Source organism: Culex quinquefasciatus, chromosome 1 (genome assembly GCF_015732765.1).
Source record: "Culex quinquefasciatus strain JHB chromosome 1, VPISU_Cqui_1.0_pri_paternal, whole genome shotgun sequence".
Lineage (NCBI taxonomy): Eukaryota > Metazoa > Arthropoda > Insecta > Diptera > Culicidae > Culex > Culex quinquefasciatus.
The window spans coordinates 1,903,681-1,918,599 of record NC_051861.1 but is presented as its reverse complement, the minus strand read 5'-3'; the positions used below and the strand labels follow the sequence as shown (position 1 = coordinate 1,918,599).

The 14,919-nt window shown below is 34.2% G+C and overlaps 1 protein-coding gene across 7 annotated transcripts in view; it reads right to left on the bottom strand.

Moving 5' to 3' along the window:
- Positions 1 to 14,919, bottom strand: part of LOC6032095 — a 148,510-nt gene that overhangs the window by 34,119 nt on the left and 99,472 nt on the right. The window lies entirely within an intron of this gene.

The following is a 14,919-nucleotide window of genomic DNA, read 5'->3' as shown; positions in this document are numbered from 1 at the left end:
TTTCACTCAGTTTTCGTGGAATTCTGAGTGAAATTCACTCAAATCTGACAGATGCCCCCTTTACTCATTTCTGAGTAGGTTCGGTTTTGAAGAAAACTGAGTGATTTGAAACGTGCGTGTAGATTGATGAGCGATTTGGTCGTAATGGATGACAGAACAACTGTCATTTATTGCGGTATTCGCATTAGAAGACATTTTTTTTCTTTTGGGTGCAAGCTAATTTTGACTTGATTTAACAAAAATGTCTGAAATTTCTCGAAATAAACAGCAACCTAACACTTTTCTCCCCCGAAAAACGTAAAAAAAATACAAAAATAGCTCAATCTTGTCCTCCTCGCAACCTCACTTACGCAAATAAACTTCAAGCCTCCATTAGAAACCGATCTTCTTCGGCGATTCCTCCGCCAGAGAGAGGGGTTCGGCCTTATTCTAACCTCCACAAGTGTATCGACTCGGCTGAAGCTTTTTGGTGTGGCCTACGGGCTGGGCATCTCTCGCACCGATTCGCAATTAGCTCCAATTGACCCCCGGAGTCAATTGAATTTGCGTCCGAGCGACCGACCGACCGATCATGGCTCGTTCTTGAAGAAGACATCGGAATAGATTGAATATCGGCGGCGCCCGGCCCCCGAACGGCTTTGTTGTCAAGAGCAACAAACTTGGCGATGTTGGTTTTGTGGATGGCATTCTGAAGTGAGGTGAGGTGAAGTCTTTGGTTTTGAGTGGCGGAAATATCGCAGCTTGAGAGGGTTGGATGTTTGGATTTCCTCAGTTTGAAGTGGGAAGATAGTGCACTGCCACTCTTGGATAGTGGTTTTGGTCAATTACTTAGTTCTTGGGCGATTATTTTAGTGCAGACTTCTTAATATTACGTATAACAATATTTTGAATTTTTAGATTCCCGTAACGGGATTACGTAACGAGTTTGATGATTACAGGGTAGCCACTCAATTATTTTTTTCAAATGCCCGACTTTTCCAGAATCTCAAATAACTGGAATTTCTTATCCAAAAAATGATTGCAAATCAAAGGTGGTATTAAAATTGTAATATCAACCTTCGAACAAAATGTCGAAATAAATTTAAAAAAAAACAAACTGCAGTCCAGACTCGATTATCCGAAGGTCTTGGCAAAATTTGATTTCGGATAATCGAATCATTTTTTTTTGGTTGACTTATTTTTGATTGTCGAGCTTAAGGATGACCCCTAAACTACTCTAAAGTAAATTAGAATTTTTAAATCCAAGATGGCGACCCAAACGGCGGGCATGAAATTTTGAAAAAAAAAATGTTTTTTTAAAATTTAATTGGCAATCAACCATTAAAATTAGACTAAAGTGGTGTTCAAAATAATGTGTCGCAGAACTCGAATTAAATGTTAAAAATAGGAAAATTAAAAAAATACGATTTTTGTTCGTGATTCGATTATCCAAAGTCCCATACAAAACTCCGGATAATCGAAGGTTTCGGATAATCGAGTCTGGATTGTATTATTAACTTTAGCAAAACTAGAAATCAAACAAAAATGTATTTAACAAACTAAAACAATCAGTTGATTTATCGAGTTGTCACTATTTTAGTGTTAATTATTCAACGATGCCAGATTATTTAATGGGAGTTCTGTATTTTCTTAAAAATTAATCTGTATTTTATCTGTATCTTGCCAAATTCGAAGCCATAGAAGACATTTTAAAAAAATTAACAGCAGATTTAAGCTTTCTAATCATATTAATTCAATTACAAAATTGTTGAAATTTTTAAATATAATCATTTTTTAAAAAATCTGTATACACAGATTTTTGTGATTTTTGGGATCGAAAAATCTATAAAATACAGATTTATCTGTATATCTGGCATGGCTGTATGTTATATGTTTATTGCTCAGGACTTTTCTCAAACCCTCACCCACAAACTGAATTTTGTTCCTTGTGGTATTTCAAGCCTCTGAGCCAAATATGGCGCTATTTTCATTCAATTTCCAAAAGTAAAATTCTTATAGGAAATTTTATGCTCTACTTTTTTTTCCCTATGACCAAACCTTAATAGCAATGGCTTACCTATACCAAATTCATTCAAAATTGCAGCAGAGGATCATTTTTTTTTGGCACCATTGTGAATGCAAAATTTTTGGAAACATATTCGAAAAACATTTTTACAACAGCCTAAATGAAAATTTCTTGAATTTACATTGTCAGCTTTACTTTTTCAATATATTTTTTGTTTTTTCAAAAGTTTAAAAAATAAACTTATTGAGAACGAAGCACATTTGGATTTTATTTTATAGTTAGGTTTTTTTCCGACCAATGAAAAACAATCAATATTAACATTTTTATACACTTTTCAATCTAAAAGTTAACGGGACTCCTAAAGGGCTATTAGGATTTTATATGCAGGTAGTTCTTTCATTCTCTTCTTCCCAAGAAGAATTGAGTGCAATTGATATGAAAATTCTACGAGATATTACTAAATTCTTCAAAAGATATAAAATATGTTTCAAACTTGAGTGGTCATTCTCAGTAACTGGTTTGATGATTAATCCACCTAGAAGTCAGATATAGAAATTATTTTTCTTTTCATTTTTTTATTGGCTTAAGCAAAGTTGTAACTACAATTTTTACTAACAATTTTGTCGAAGACGCCGAATATGATCTTTTAATGGAAAAGAGATACTTCTTTAAAAAATGGTATTTGAATGATTTTTGAGAATTAATGCAATTTATTGCAATAAAATAAAATGAATGTTCATGTTTCTCTGGAAAATCAATATAAATTGGAATTTAATAAAAAAAATGTCTGACTTCCAGGTAGATTAATCACTAAATCTGTTACGTCAAAATATTCGCTATGGTCCAACTAAAAACATTCCAGCAGGCATCAAATCTCTAAAATGCATTCTAGGAAAGTTATTTAGTTTTGATCGATAAATTGACAGTCCTCAGATAAGCTAAAGAGGGGTGATTTTATTCATCACAATAACTTAGAATTGCATCTGCAGTGCAATTAAACTAAAAACTTTCATTCCTTTTTGCAGTACAAATCCAACTCGTAAATGATGACATTTCTAGCTTGAAACCGCTCCAGGCCAGCAATCCAAAAAGTTCTTATGCTAAACTTAACGAGCAAAACCATTAATTTCATAATTCATGCACAACTTCAACACGTCCGTCGTCGTCGTCGTCGTCATCGCAGTAGTCGTTGACAATCGCTGGACCAAGACCTTGCACTGCAAAAGAAGAAGAATTCCACAGCAAAAAAAAAAAAAAACAAAGCTCGCTCGCTTGCATAAAACACCCGAACCGACTAACCCACCGACGAGTGACGCGCGAGCGATGACTTTGGCTTAGTCTCTCACCACTAAAACAAGCAACACCATATCGTCAATCGTGCACCAGTAGTCGTGTGTGTGTGTGTGTTTACAATTTGCTTTTGTGAGCGGCGCGCGATTCTTAAACAAAAACAGAAAGAAAAGTGTTTACACTCTCGTGGCACAAACAAACACACCGTCACAGACACAGACAAGTCGACGTCGAAAACAGGTTTTTCCCTTTTCGCTATCACAGTTGGAGTGGGTGTGTGTGTGTGTGTTCTACTCTGCTAAATACACCATCATCAACAAAAACACGTGAGGTTTGGTGGTGAGGTGTGAGTATTTTTAAAGGGGGTTCGTTACGACGACGGGGGAAGTGTGACTGGAATTCGCACACGTAACACACCGCGCGTTACACACATTCATCAAAGCAAGCCACGAAAGGGGTGAGGGACGGAGGAGGCTCGCTTCGCCAGAACATCGCGAACATGACTCATTCCATCTCTGCACACTTCTGGCGAGAAGGTGTCTGATGGGGAGGAGGGCAACGACGATTATGATGGACTAACCATCCAGTTAGTTAGTTACACACATGTGCTTCCCGGTCCGCGTGACAATTTCTTGCAAAACGGGAAAATTGCACCCTCATCATCACCGTGGACGTCATTAACCCTCGACTAACTTTTTTTTAATTTGTATTTTTTTACAGTTATAAGTAAAAATTCAAGTCGTCACTCAAGGGTTACCCCTCGTTAGTGGCACCGTGAATGGGTTTTGAATCAATTCTAAAACGAGCTGCTTTTTCCAGTGAGTTGTTTTTCCAGCAGCATCAATTTAAACTTGATCCAAACACTCGCACACATCCGCGGAACCAGGAAAAAACTTTTCTGCGAGCTTCAATCAGTGGCAAACTTTTCCTAGCCAGCGCCAGAGGAGTTTAGAGAAGACTCTTTTCGGGGAGGCTGATGGTGATGTTGTGGTCTCCGGCGGGCTTTCGGTCTCTAGTCTTGCAAAATACAGCAGCAGAGCAGCAGTGGTTCGTGGTCTCGCGCGCGCTCAGTGGTGCGGTTTCGTAATTATTCCAGCATGAGATATATCTCGCTCTAGAAGGCCACACCACACACCGCCGTTTGGAGTAGGGTTGCGAGCAAGGTCTATTTTAGGGCTTCTGGGCTTGAGCAATGGGGGCACGGTGGGAAGGTTGTTTTTTTGCATTGAATTTTTTTTTTTTTTTTTGGTTTGTCAAATTATCTCAAAGTTTGGAAAAGTTCGATCTCTACAGAAACAAATTAAATAAATTAAACGATAAGTTCTAGATAAATTTTTATGTATCAAAACTTCGGATAATCGAATCACGAAAAAAATGTGTCCGATGTTTTATTTTTGATTGTTGAGTAAAGCTCTCAACTACTCTAAGGTGATTGGCAAAAATGGCGGTGATGAAATATTAAAAAAAGGATTTTCGCAGAACTCGAATTTGATGTCAAACGTAGGAAAATAAAATATACGAAACATATTTTTTTTTTCGTTTGTGGTTCGATTATCCGAAGTCCCATACAAACCTTCGGATAATCGAACTTCGGATAATCGAAACTTCGGATAATCGAGTTTGGACTGTACAAGAGCAATTCTCTACCAAAACTTGAAATGGATTTTATTTGTATTTTCTGATTTAGCTCAAACTTTGTGGGGCCTTCCCTATGACTAAATAAGCTATTTTGTGTCATTGGTTCACTCATACAAGTCTCCATACAATTTTGGCTGCTGTCCATACAAAAATGGTATGTAAATATTCAAACAGCTGTAACTTTTGAGTGAATTTTCTGATCAATTTGGTGTCTTCTGCAAAGCTGTAGGTATTGTTGAGGACAATTGAGAAAAAAATAGGTACACGGAAAAAAAATTGCAGATTTTTTGATAAACTTTTTTTCACTTAACCTCAATTTCCCAAAATACGTATTTTTTTATTTTCGAGATTTTTTTATATGTTTTAGGGGACTAAAATCCGCAACTTTTGAGCTATAGAGAAACATGGTCAAAAAATCTGCCGCCGAGTTATGAATTTTTGAAAAAATAGAGATTTTTGGAAAAAAATCGAAATTTTATGCAAAAACAAATCTGAAATTATTTTTTAATGCAAAATTGAATTTGCAATCGAAAACTACTTTACAGTTTTTTTTTATAAGAAGCTCCGTTTTCAAGATATAGCCACCGAAAGTTTGATTTAAGCAAAATATTTGCAGTTTTTCGATTTTTAAAAATAGTGACCATGAGCGACCATTTCTAAAAATATTTTGTTTGAAAAGTTCAAAAAAATTGCTATCAAATTGTCTAAGAGACATTGAAGATTAGACCTCGGATTGCTGAGATACAGCCGCTTTAAGAAAAGAAACAAGAAAATTTAAGTTTTCTAAGTGTCACCAAAACAGCCCGCCATTTTCTAATGACGATATCTCAGCAACTAATGGTCCGATTTTCAATGTTAAAACATGAAACATTCGTGAAATTACCCGATTTTTTCGAAAAAAATATTTTGAAAAACATTAAATCAAGACTAACATTTTAAATGGGCGTAATATTCAATGTTTGGCCCTTTGTTGGATCGAAAATTGTTAAGAAATCGAATCACGTTTTTTTCTTTTTTTTTAAATTTAAGATGGCGGTGATTAAATACAGTCCAGACTCGATTATCAAAACGAAAAACATCACTTCGGTCGTGCTCAAGTATGACCTCAAACTACTTTTAAGATTTTAAATTTGTAAATCCAAGATGACAGCCAAAATGGCGGTGATTGGATATTGAAAAAAAAATTGGAATTCCCCCTTAAAAATCGGTCCGAAATATCCGGGGGCAATAAAAATAGGAAATAGAAGTCTAAGCAACTGAAAACAATTTGAAATACATTTTCCTGCGTTTAAAATCATATTTAGTATGTCTGGGATCGATCCAACATATTTTCAATTTTACAGCACGGTTAAAAACTTTTTTTCGGTGAAAAAAAAATCTTAAATATTTGGATATTTTGAAAACTAATGATTGCAAAACAATTGGAAACTGAAATGCATTTTAAAGCCTTTTTTCATTCAATTGTTAATACCCCATGGTTTGTAATTTCAATTATTATTTTTTCTATTTTGTTGCCTAGCTTTTTTTTGAATCCAAGATGGCGGTGATTAAATACAGTCCAGACTCGATTATCCAAAGTCCCTGGAGAAAATCACTTCGGATAATCGTTAAATAAAAAAAAATATAAAAATATAATTTTTTTGTTATCTTAATTTTGATGCCGTGCTCAAATATGACCTCAAACTACTCTGAAGATTTTAAATTTGTATATCCAAGTCACTACAGACCAGACTCGATTATCCGAAGGCCTTGGCATAGTTTCACTTCGGATAATCAAAACTTCGGATCATCGAATTACGAAAAAAATGTTTCCGTTGTTTTATTTTTGATTGCAGCACGGTAATTTTTTTTCAGCAAAAAAAATTATCAACATTTGGATATTTTGAAAACTAATGATTGCAAAACAATTGGGAACTGAAATGCATTTTAAAATACTTTTTTCATTCAAATTTGAATACCATGGTTTGTAATTTCAATTATTATATTTTTTTATTTTGTTGCCCCCCCCCCCCCTCGACTTTGGCCAGAGCCTAAATTTAAGATGGTCAATTAGGAGATCAATGGGGTGACAAAAACTTTTAAAAATATTTGTACCAGCCTTAGTACATTTAAAAAAGGGTTTAGATTTTGGTGCAGAAGTTTGTTAAATTGAATAGAAAACAGAGTATTTTAGAGTAAAAACCAATTTTTCTTTTCAACCTTCAAGCAACCAAACTATACATTTTTCTATCAATTTAAATTGAAACAATTTGGCTCGCAGAAGGTCTACTGTGTTTTCTATCATTTTTTATAACAATGCATTGAATTTTACTTTTATAATATAATAAATTTTAATCCTTTTTGATTTCAGAACTAAGATCTGTAACTCGATAATCTATCAAGAATTGATCCAAATATAGAATTTTTTAATGCTTCCAAATTCCCTCAGTGTCCCCACCATATTAGCCAGCTCGTCAGCAGCAACTTTCCTTCCCAGCACCCCATAGCAGTGGAAAACCGCAACAACGCGAGCCATACCTCGCGAGTCGCGGCAAACCCCAAAAGACTAGACTGCTGCGGAGCTGGTTTTTACCTCTGCCTCTGAGCCACAACTATTTGCCTAGGCCATAATTCATCGCAACAACACAAACACTCACTCAGTGAAGTATTCGGTGGTGAGGTTCATTATTGGACTACCACAATGCATATACTCCCTCTTTATCTCTCTCTCTAGGTTCGGATTTTAACCGTACCAACTCATTCATCGAACCAACGAACAGGCGTTTCAATCAGCGATTACCGGACTCTACTCGGGAAGATCCCGCAGTCCGGTATTAAAGTGCCCGGTGAAATTACTCTCCGTTTCCTGCTTTTTTTCGTTGTTGTTCCTCCTTCATAGTCCATCAAAAATTGAGAGGTTCAGAAAGAAGGTAAGAAGGAACGGTACTTGCTCTATTATCGATTACTGTACGGGGGTTTAATTTGGGTTGAGCGTAAGATTTGGTAACTCTTCTTGCTTCATTCATCAGGTTTTTTTTTTTTCATTCTCAGAAGAAGCAACCCCAAATGAAACACTTCCATTGTGCGATGGAAGTCTGTTTCAGCGCCGACAGTGTTATGATTTTGCAGGTGCAAACCAATTCGAATTGATTGATCCGGCGAATGCTTTCGCAAAAATTCAAAATTGGATTTTTTTTTGCGCTAGCTTAATTTTCTCGGGTGCCGTTTTTGGAGGTTTTTGTTTTGGTTCGAATGGTGGTGTCTCGCAAACAAGAAAAGAGAAAAAAAAATATGGAGAGACAGGTTGGAGAGGCAAATGAAGACGTGTTTGAAGGCCAACGAAAAGTTTGGACCGGTTTTTGGTAAGGCATGCATGAAGTCAAAGATTACTTTATATTTATAAGCATTCCCGAAAATAAATCATGTTTTTATTTTCATTCTCTTTGTGTCGTCATTCGTTCCAGCAAAAACGACGCTTCAAGAAATGGTTCAATTTTCGCATTCTCTTTTGTGTCGTCATTCGTTCCGACATTGCTCTGGAGTTTTTTTTTATTCCGCTTTGTGCGACGTTCGCACAGGAGAGATTTGATTACAGATATTAAACCGAGCGAGAATAAAACAGATTCAGTTGACAAAGTCTGTTGTTAAGTGCCGTTTTCATTGGCCTTCTCGAAAGCTTAATTAAATTTAAAAATAGTTGCAAAACTTCAACCTGCTTCCCTCCAACTTTTTCAAGTGCCAAGTTGAAGTCCACTTGAAACTTTCTTCGTCAGCTGAGGGATGCAATTATGTATTTAGCTTAACATCGCAAAACGACAAAAAATCAGCTTTTCCTTTTCGACTCGTGCTGCAAGTTCACTTCTATCATTCGTAGCTTTTCAAGATCAAGATGAGCCAAAGCGTCCCGGGTGATGGCTTTTTTTTTGGTGAGATGTGAGCTTGGTGATGTCACCCGAATCGCGCAATTCGTGCTAATTTATGCAGCCAATGAAAATCGAATCGATCGAACGATCTCAGTCTGTTTGTGTTTGGTTCGGTTCGAATGTATATATTTGGAATTGCCACTGGGCCAACGGTCAAGCTGGCTGGCTGACGAGAGATCCTACGGCGCTTCGTCATTAAAGTCAATTGAGTGCAACGAATTCACACGCTGCAGTTTTGGGTTGGGTGAAATTGATATTAATAACGGTAATAATGGCAAATTTCGATAGGTATTTAAGTTTTAAGTGGCGAAAACAATTAATATTAATGAATCTGGTGATGATTGATAATCAATATGACCTTCTTCAAGTTATGTAAAATGTTTAAAATACTAAGCAAGGGGTTTAACTCCTCAAGCTTGACATTGAGGTCAAATACTTTCCCCCTCGAAAAACAGCCAACCTAAACACATGTTGAACTTTTCCCTAAATATCTCCCCCTCACCACAAAAATCAAAATCAAACAATATCATTCGCTCGAAATGTGATTACATTACCGCCAGTTGGTTTTCCAAAAACATATTTTCAACTTTTCCTCCCACCCCTCCACTCCAAAAAAAATACCCTCGCAATGAGAAGCAGAAACGATTTTAATTGAATCCATTAAAAGCCAAAAACTTTCCAAGGGTTATTAGGTTTCAATTGGTGGTGGTGGTGGTGCGGAGGAGAGCATGCCCGCTGACGATCGGAAAAAATATATATAATTTCCACACCAACCAACTCTCGCGGCTGCTGATTGTGGATACATTCCGTATCGGGGAAATCGGATACGATTTTCCGCGCACCGGCTCGAGAGAGAGATGGCGTCGCGATAACGAGGTGGAAACTGAGCAGCTTTTGAAGGAGTGTTGGGGAAAAGTTTAAGAAATCCACCTAGTAATAAATATTATTGTGATTAATTTTATGTTATGAATTCGAAGAAACTAAGTTAAATTTCTTAAATATGTATAAAAAAATCTTAGACGTTTAAACTTTCCTGAATTTTTAAATTTTTAGATTTTTTTTAATTCCTTGATTTTGTAGCTGAACCAGCCTCCGGGTGTTAGCCTATTAATAAAGATAAATAATAATAATAAATAATAATCTCTTCATTTTTTTTAAATTATTGATTTTCTAGAATTTTTTTTATTATCTAAAATTCCATAAGTATCTAAAATACCATAAACTTCCTGATTTTTTTTAAATTTCTTGAATTTTTTTTTTATTTTTTTTAATTTTTTTGGATTTTTGAACTTTCATAATTTGCTTGAATTTCTTAAATTTCTTAAATTTCTTGAATTTCTTGAATTTCTTGAATTTCTAAAATTTCTTAAATTTCTTGATATTCTTGAATTTCTTGAATTTCTTAAATTTCTTCAATTGCTTTAATTTCATAAATTTCTTGAATTTCTTGAATTTCTTGTATTTCTTAAATTTCTTGAATTTCTTGAATTTCTTGAATTTCTTGAATTTCTTGAATTTCTTGAATTTCTTGAATTTCTTGAATTTCTTGAATTTCTTGAATTTCTTGAATTTCTTGAATTTCTTGAATTTCTTGAATTTCTTGAATTTCTTGAATTTCTTGAATTTCTTGAATTTCTTGAATTTCTGAATTTCTTGAATATCTTGAATTTCTTGAATTTCTTAAATTTCTTGAATTTCTTGAATTTCTTGAATTTCTTGAATTTCTTGAATTTCTTGAATTTCTTGAATTTCCTGAATTTCTTGAATTTCTTGAATTTCTTGAATTTCTTGAATTTCTTGAATTTCTTGAATTTCTTGAATTTCTTGAATTTTTTGAATTTCTTGAATTTTTTGAATTCCTTGAATTTCCTGAATTTCTTGAATTTCTTGAATTTCTTGAATTTCTTGAATTTCTTGAATTTCCTGAATTTCTTGAATTTCTTAAATTTCTTGAATTTCTTGAATTTCTTGAATTTCTTGAATTTCTTGAATTTCTTGAATTTCGTGAATTTCTTGAATTTCTTGAATTTCTTGAATTTCTTGAATTTCTTGAATTTCTTGTATTTCATGAATTTCTTGAATTTCTTGAATTTCTTGAATTTCTTGAATTTCTTGAATTCTTAAATTTTGGAATTTCTTGAATTTCTTGAATCACTTAAATTTCTTAAATTTCTTGAATTTGTTGAATTTGTTGAATTTGTTGAATTTGTTGAATTTGTTGAATTTGTTGAATTTGTTGAATTTGTTGAATTTCTTGAATTTCTTGAATTTCTTGAATTTCTTGAATTTCTTGAATTTCTTGAATTTCTTGAATTTCTTGAATTTCTTGAATTTCTTGAATTTCTTGAATTTCTTGAATTTCTTGAATTTCTTTTAATTTCTTGAAATTCTTATTTTTTAAAAATTTCTTAAATTTCTTGAATTTCTTAAATATCTTAAGTTTCTTAATTTTCTTGAATTTCTTGAATTTTATGAATTTCTTAAATTTCTTAAGTTCCACGAATTTTCAGAATTTCATAAATTTATAGAATTTCTTAAACTAATTAAATTTCTAGTATTTCTTGATGTTTTTTAGGAATTTCTAGATTTTTTTTGACTTTTTTTTTTATTTTTTTAATTGCTGGAATTTCTATTGCTCGATATTCTCTTAAAAAAAATATTTTTTTTAAATTTCTTGATCAGGTTTTTTTTTTAAATTTCTGGAATTCAATAAATTTCTTAATTTTTTTTTAAATATTTTGAATTTCTTGAATTCTTTAAATGTTTTTGAATATCAAAAATGTCTTGTTTTTTTTTGAATTTGTGTTTTTTTTAATTTTAAGACTTTCTTAATTTTAGTAAAATTAATAATAATTTTATTTTTTTAAAGCTATTTGAAATTTTTTTTTTTAATTTTGAGATTCTTAAATTTTTTGAGTTTTATAGATTTCTTAATATTCTTAAATTGGTTGGTATTCTTGAATTGCTAAGATTTTTTTTAATATTTTTTTCAAATGACTTAATTTTAGACTTTTTAAATTTCTTGGGTTTTTTCAATGCTTCGATTTTTTTTAAATTTCTTGAATTAAAAAAAAATGAATTCATTTGATTTTTTGAATTCCTTGAATTTCTTGAATTTGTTGCATTACTGAATTTCTTGAATTTCTAAAAATTCTTAAATTTCATGATTTTTTGGGGTTTTTTTTTATTTTATGATATTTTTTAATGTTTCAGCTTCTAAGTTTTGTAATTTCTTCAATTTCTTGAAATTTATTTTCTTCAAATAGCTTGAATTTCTGAAATATTAAATTTTTTTGAATTTCTTAAATTTGTAGATTTTTTTTTATGTTTGGGCCGTTGCAAATATTTTTCAAAGTTTATGTGAATTGGTCCAAAAAATCAGGGGGCAAAAAATATTTTTTCAAAAAACTTTAAAATTTCAATGGAAATAGAAGTCTAATCAACTGAAAACAATCTAAAATGCCTTCTTCTGCATTGACAATCATATTTAGTATATTTGGGCTCGTTTAAAAATATTTTGAACTTTTATGGAATTCCAATGTACATCACCGCAAAAAAAAAAAATTCGTCAATACTTAGACATTTTGGAAACTTATGATTGCAAAACAAACTGACAGATGTGTAATGCATTTTATGCCTTTCTCAAACTTCGTGTTTGAAATTCTTTCTGGTCAAGCTGGAATCTTGGAAATTTGATAAAAAATATGTTCAAAATAAAATTAAAATGAAATCATAAATAAAGCAAAATGTGCTTATTAGGATGTAACAAAAATGACTTTTTGGCGGGCATTCAGGGGTTTGTTCCGGTGGGCATACTGAGCCTAAATCCCAAATATGAGCTTGATTGGACGTCACAGGAGCTGGCGCTCCGTCCTTCAATTTTAAATGGGATTTAACCCGTAAAAAAAGATTTTTTCAAAAATGTCACTTTTTGAAGCATTTTGGTCAGCAATGCTTTAACCAAAAACATCACTGGTGTGTAGGCCAGATCGTTGCGCATCTTTTGGTATATATAACATTGAAGTTTGGAGCATCCTGGAGCTCGGTACAGACCTTCAAAGTTTGGCATTTTTTCAAAAAATCGGCCCCGGCAAAAAAGATATGCGTCGCGCCTCGCGACGCCCGAGACGCCATTTGATTTTGCTTGGACCGATTTTTCGAAAAAATGCCAAACTTTGAAGGTCTATACCGAGCTCCAGGATGCTCCAAACTTCAATGTTATATATACCAAAAGATGCGCAAGGATCTGGCCTACACGCCAGTGATGTTTTTGGTAAACGCATTGGTGGCCAAAGTGCCTCAAAAATAGACATTTTTGAAAAAATCTTTTTTTACGGGTTAAATCCCATTTAAAATTGAAGGGCGGAGCGCCAGCTCCTGTTACGTCCAATCAAGCTCATATTTGGGATTTAGGCTCAGTATGCCCACCGGAACAAACCCCTGAATGCCCGCCAAAAAGTCATTTTTGTTACATCCTAGTGCTTATGCTGCACGATTTTATGATTATTTTTGAGTTTCTTATGCTGGTTGAACCTTTTAAAAAAGTAGGCGATATTAGATCAATCAGATCACTTTAAGTTTTGTTGGTCTCGTTAGCTCGCAAAGCATTTCAGATCTTCAGGACCTAACTTAAAAAAAATAGACCTTAACTGTAATCTGTTAAGAGCTATAAAAAATCTGTAAAAAAAATCAAAGCACAAAATTTTCGCAAAGGGTCGATGGTCACAAAAGTAAAATTGAAAAAAACCTTAATGAATTTTGATAAAGTAGGAATATTTTCTTGTTTTTATTTTTATAAATCCTTAAAAATCTAATTATTTCTTTTAAGAAGCGTAAAAGCAAATCAACATTCAAATTTCACACACTTTTGGTCGCCCTGATTATGTCGCAATAATTGCGCTCCTGCCAGGCTGACTTTGCTGGCAGCAAGGAAAGGGAGGGTAAAATCGAGGGCAAGCTAAGTTGTGGAAAGCAAAAGGTTATTTGCACTTTTAAAACCGATTGTCACGTCACAGCTGCCACCACACTAATAACACGAAAAACGGATAAAAATAAAAATTTAACTCACTTCTCCTCCCTCTAGCTTGTAAGTTTTGGGGTGTGTTGTACGGTAGGTACAACTGTTTGTAATCACCTCAGCACGTGACTCGCGCGGCTTGTAACTTGGAGGGAAAAGCTTCGGTTTAAGGTTTGGCCTCGCGGAACCTGCGTCGCGAGGTCCGTCTGCCGGTGATTAGTGTGAGTGAGGGAGATTAATTAAGGAAAGTGGCAAAAAATGTGTGTGTGTGTTTGGGGCATGATTTTGAAATGGTTTTTCTGTGAATGTTGCGTCCACGACGAGGAGGAGGAAGGTGAGATCAAGAGAAAACACTTTTCACGGTACAGAGAGATTGATGAATTTTAGAGCAGAACGCGACGTGAGCGAGACGCGCGTGGCCACGTGGAGGTGTGGCGGGGAAAAAGTAGGGTAAGTTTGGCTCTCTTTTTTTACGAACGCGCGCGCTTTTTCCTCCCTGCCGTGGTGGCAGGTTGAAGATTTTCGTAGCTTTTTTTCCGTTTTGAGCCACCCCTTGGTCAAACACATGCACACACACTCACACACAGCGTGTGCAATTATTTATTTTCTTCGTTACTGGCCGTGACCGTCGGCCATCGGAATGAAAAGCAAACTTGAGAAATAAAAATCGTTGAGGAGAAATTTCCAGTAGATCACGTGTTGCGCGTTTGAGGGGCTTTTCTCCCTTAAATTTAGCGTCGCGATTGGGTGATTTTTTTTCTGTTTGAAGAATGAAAATAAACATGGAAAGCGTGAACCAATTTTCGTGTCAATTTCTCTCGATGACATTTTGAGGTTAAAACTAGATAGATTTTCACCAAAAAATTTCATTGTGTTTGTTATTACAAAGTTGAACATTTCACGAAATCCGAGCCGCACAAATTTTTCTAACGTTCAAATAACCCGTCTTCCAATTATCTCCTCCCACAGTCTTGTCTGAGCTCACTTCAAAACCCGACAGCGATGACGTCCGAGATTAAAATCCGTTCCAAAACGGTTCCATTTTCCCGCGTGCTTTTATTCACTTT